Raw genomic sequence first — 5,456 nt, 5'->3', positions numbered from 1 at the left:
CTTACAATCTAGAGAGGGAGTCATGAGTAGAACAGCTGTCAGCTTGCATCCCTGCATCTGGGAGTCAGAAGGTCATGGGTTCTAATCCCAGATCTGCCACTTCTCTGCTGTGTGACCTTGGGCAAGTCACTTTACTTCTCTGTGCCTCAGTTATCTCATCTGTAAAAGCAGGATTGAGACTGTGAGCTCCACATGGGGCAGGGATTGGGCCCAACTCATTTAGCTTGTATCCACCCCAGCAAACAATACAGTGCCTGGCAAACTTCAGAAATAGTCAGTGATTAATTATGCTAAACCAAGCATTCCCTCAAAGCCAGAACAGCCCACACCATTGACCGGGCAGAGGTGACCTAAACACCAGGTGTAGGGGCTCTCATTCCCGCTTCCCCAAGGAATAATGGGTTTGAGTGAGGCTATCTTCCAGGAGACAAACAGCTTGAGGTTCACCAGGAGTTCAAACCTCCCCAAAGCAGTGAACCAGGATGACTTCATGGGGATCTTGGCCCCCTCACCATCCCCCCTCTCTGTTACTGTAACACCCCCTACCTCAGGGCCTCTGCAAGGGTGAATTGCAGTGCTCTCCTAAAGACAAATAGAGAATGCAAAAGCTTTAAGCAGGGTAATTGCTTGCTATCCTCTCAGGATGAAACCTGGAGAGTTTCCAGTATTCTACCAGTCTTGGCTATAGGAGGGAGAGTCAAGCAGAGGCATACCCATTCTATTCCTAGTTTGAGCAGTGGCTAGAGAGTGGAAGCCATTCTGCTACAAGTCAAAACTCACCTGTGCTGGGCAGCAGCAGCGTGGGAGAGGCTGGGGACTCAAGTTTATTGCAAAGAAGAAGGCAATGGTAAACCATTTCTGTATTTTTACCAAGAAAACTCTATGGATACACTACCAGAACAACAGCAGTTGGAAGTGGGTTGTCTACACGCGCTGCCTCGAATTCCTCAACACCAACTCTCTCCTCAACCCCCTCCAGTCTGGCTTCCGTCCCCTACATTCCATGGAAACTGCCCTCTCAAAGGTCACCAAAGACCTCCTGCTTGCCAAATCCAACGGCTCATACTCTATCCTAATCCTCCTCGACCTCTCGGCTGCCTTCGACACTGTGGACCACCCCCTTCTCTTCAATATGCTATCTGACCTTGGCTTCACAGACTCCGTCCTCTCCTGGTTCTCCTCTTATCTCTCCGGTCGTTCATTCTCAGTCTCTTTTGCAGGCTCCTCCTCCCCCTCCCATCCCCTTACTGTGGGGGTTCCCCAAGGTTCAATGCTTGGTCCCCTTCTGTTCTCTATCTACACGCACTCCCTTGGTGACCTCTTTCGCTTCCACGGCTTCAACTATCATCTCTATGCTGATGACACACAGATCTACATCTCTGCCCCTGCTCTCTCCCCCTCTCTCCAGGCTCGCATCTCCTCCTGCCTTCAGGACATCTCCATCTGGATGTCTGCCCGCCACCTAAAACTCAACATGTCCAAGACGGAACTCCTTGTCTTCCCTCCCAAACCCAGCCCTCTCCCTGACTTTCCAATCTCTGTTGATGGCACTACCATCCTTCCCGTCTCACAAGCCTGCAACCTTGGTGTCATCCTCGACTCCGCTCTCTCATTCACCCCTCACATACAAGCCGTCACCAAAACCTGCCGGTCTCAGCTCCGCAACATTGCCAAGATCCGCCCTTTCCTCTCCATCCATACCGCTACCCTGCTCGTTCAAGCTCTCATCCTATCCTGTCTGGACTACTGCATCAGCCTTCTCTCTGATCTCCCATCCTCGTGTCTCTCCCCACTTCAATCCATACTTCATGCTGCTGCCCGGATTGTCTTTGTCCAGAAACACTCTGGGCATGTTACTCCCCTCCTCAAAAATCTCCAATGGCTACCAATCAATCTGCACATCAGGCAGAAACTCCTCACCCTGGCCTTCAAGGCTCTCCATCACCTCTCCCTCTCCTCCTTTCTCTCCTACAGCCCACCCCGCACCCTCCACTCCTCTGCCGCTAATCTCCTCACCGTACCCCGTTCTTGCCTGTCCCACCATCGACCCCTGGCCCATGTCATCCCCCAGGCCTGGAATGCCCTCCCTCTGCCCATCCGCCAAGCTAGCTCTCTTCCTCCCTTCAAGGCCCTATTGAGAGCTCACCTCCTCCAGGAGGCCTTCCCAGAATGAGCCCCTTCCTTTCTCTCCCCCTCGTCCCCCTCTCCATCCCCCCATCTTACCTCCTTCCCTTCCCCACAGCAGCTGTATATATGTATATATGTTTGTACATATTTATTACTCTATTTATTTATTTATTTATTTTACTTGTACATATCTATTCTATTTATTTTATTTTGTTAGTACGTTTGGTTTTGTTCTCTGTCTCCCCCTTTTAGACTGTGAGCCCACTGTTGGGTAGGGACTGTCTCTATATGTTGCCAACTTGTACTTCATAAGTGCTCAGTACAGTGCTCTGCACACAGTAAGCACTCAATAAATACGATTGATTGATTGATTGTTCTGTGAGAGATGTGTCCATGGAGTTTCTTTGGGTCAGAGACGACTCGACAACATAAGACAAAAATTGCTTCCTACACAGAATTTCACATCTACACAATTTTAATCCTTTCCAGTGGGAACACACTGAGATAATTCAGAGTTTTCTTTCTTTTCTAACACCAAGAGAAAAAAGTGATTTCTTTTGTCTTGGTGACCTCTGAAAATTCTCAAGAAGCACACATTAAGATGCTGTCCACCTGTGGAATCAGATACCTAATCTCTAGGCCACTATTTGTGACTGCCTGAGGTCTTGGAGATCTCAACAAAAAGGCATGTATAGATGCAGGCGAATACTAGAGTGGCAATATTATGCACATAAAAAGGCCTCTGACTTGTTCTGATCATTATTCCATATGATTGATATGAAATCTGTCATATCTGAGCACTTACTGTGTGCAGAGCATGTTACTAAGTGCTTGGGAGAGCACAGTATTTCAGTTGGTAGACATGTCCCCCACCCACAAGGAGCTTATAGTCTACCTACAGATTCATTTCTATGAAACGAAAATGAAAAAGGGAACTATGAACTGCATAAGCGGAGGAAAAACTAGTAAGACTGCATCTGTTCTACTGCAAAACCATCTTTTTGACATGCCTAGATTCCTTTAAAATAAGCCTGGACAAAACTCTTAAATAATATCCTATAGGGAGCAATCAATGAGCTGCTACATTACAATGGGTTGGATGTATCCTAAAATCTCTTATGTCTCAAATTCCTTCACACCCATGACCCTCCTCAGCAAGTGACAGTAAAATCCTTAACTATAACGGTTTATTTTTCCCTCGATGAATGCACAGGCCACTAATGGAGTTTATTACACATTAACGTCTGTCAGACTTAGAAAGCAAATCCCTAGTGGTACGACCTTATGCTGCATTACATATATATATATACCCAGCTCACAGGAAATAAATAATTAGAGCAATAATTAAGAGGTGATAAGTCACCTTCCCCATAGCAGCTGTGTGAACATTAATTTACAGATCAGGTAAATGCTTTGCAGCTGCTATTCATTCCTTCACAATTCACATTTATTTTATAGAGCTACATTTAAAATTGATTGAAGGCTTGTTTGATATATTCTATTTGAAATTAAGTAACAAATGCTTATTAAATAAGTGAGTCAAATTCTTTAATATGTATTTGCCAAATATCTTACCACATGCACTGTAATTTAATAAGTAATGGATCCTATTAAAATGAAACCTAGATATCAACTGTTCACATTCTATATTTTACAAAATGAAACATAATAAAACCAATCAACAGCTACAAGGCCTAGTATTTATAGTAACATTAGCTCGCTTTTGTTTTATTACAATGATTGCTCTGAAGCAGACCTAAAAGTTACTTTTCAACGTGTTTTATTATTATTCATACTTTCAGCATTATTGATTGAGCCACAGATTAAGTGAATAGTGTCACTCTGACTAAAATTAAAGTGCATTGCTTATTCCCATACCATTGATTAGACCAGAGTGAAATTAATGTTTAATATCAACATTGTCTTAGTACATGTACCACTTGACCTCTTTGTTAAAATGAACAAAAATTTCAGCGCTCATTAAATATAGGTGAGTGGGGTTTTTTTGTTGGTTTCTTTGTAGATGCAACTGGCATGCATGTGTTTGTGGATAATTCTTTTCTGATCATTGCTGAACAATGACTGTGCCAGCCTGACTATATTTTTATGTTAGCAGCAAATGTTTTGAATTCCTTGACATTCTAAGAGCCACAAAGTAGAGAAATGAAAAGCGAGAGAATATATAGATGAGTTTTTTTAAAATACATTTCAATAAACACATACATTTCTAGGGCAAAAACATGATTATCCTTTTTTAAAAAACGGTATTTGGTAAGCACTTATTATGCGCCAGGCACTGTACTAAGCACTGGAGTAGATCAGATTGGATATAGTCCATGTCGCACATGGGGCTCACAGTTTTAATCCCCATTTTACAGATGAAGAAACTGAGGCACAGAGGAGTTAAGTGACTTACTCGAGGTCACACAGCAGCAAAGTGGCAGAGTCAGGATTAGACTAGGTCCTCTGACTCCCAAGTCTGCCCTCTTTCCAATAGGCCATACTGCTCCTTTTTTGTTTCAAATGAAACTAAACCAGTATTATGTGAAACTGAAACTGAGTTCTCACATAATCACTCTGGCAGTTGGGTCCATTTTATTCGCTTAAGAAGTGTATCAGACATAACCAGGAGCAGAGATCTGTAACTACAACAGAGCTGTGATGTTCAATCTTCTAATTTCATTGAGTTGTATTATTCAGAATGTGCCAGAAGAGACTCAGGGGTTCCCTTTCAAAGCAACTTGTTCACAACTGCATTTAACTGTCCTTCTCAAAGTGTGTGTGTGGGAGCGGAGGGGTTCAAATTGGTTGTTGATTCTGAAATATCAAATGTATTGAAGATCTAGCTGGAACAAGCCTGGACAATAAATTTTATAGTCTAAGCAACAAGAATACTTGCTCGGCTTCTTTGATTTCCTTGAGTAAGATGCAAACAGCCCTATCAATTAAAAGACCGATTTGTGGGGTGACTATGGTCCCTTGGAGACCTAGAATCTTGAGAAGTGTGAGTTATGGGAGTTATGGGATAGAGCACAGGATTGGGAGTCCACCACATAATGGCTGTGTGATCACTTAACTTTTGTACCTACATTTACTTATCTGAAAAATGGGGTCAAAATATCAACTTTCCCTCCCTCAGACTGTGGTTGAAAGACCAGGACAGATTTGATTACCTAGTATCTAGCCTTAGTGCTTAAAAGAGAACACTTTCCAATTAGACTCCCTGATTACTAGAGAAGCAGCGTGGCTCAGTGGAAAGAGCACAGGCGTGGGAGTCAGAGGTCATGGGTTCAAATCCCACTCCACCAATTGTCAGCTGTGTGACTTTG

At 43.5% G+C, this 5,456-nt stretch overlaps 1 non-coding gene across 1 annotated transcript; it reads left to right on the top strand.

Moving 5' to 3' along the window:
- The first annotated feature begins 632 nt into the window (after window positions 1-632).
- LOC119936447 lies at window positions 633-770 on the top strand. The gene has a single exon (XR_005453777.1). It is a non-coding gene; the product is annotated as a small nucleolar RNA SNORA7 (small nucleolar RNA).
- Window positions 771-5,456: the final 4,686 nt, after the last annotated feature.

Source organism: Tachyglossus aculeatus, chromosome 1, assembly GCF_015852505.1.
Source record: "Tachyglossus aculeatus isolate mTacAcu1 chromosome 1, mTacAcu1.pri, whole genome shotgun sequence".
NCBI classification, from domain to species: domain Eukaryota; kingdom Metazoa; phylum Chordata; class Mammalia; order Monotremata; family Tachyglossidae; genus Tachyglossus; species Tachyglossus aculeatus.
The sequence above is the reverse complement of the archived record's forward strand: the minus strand, read 5'-3'. Positions and strand labels throughout refer to the sequence as shown.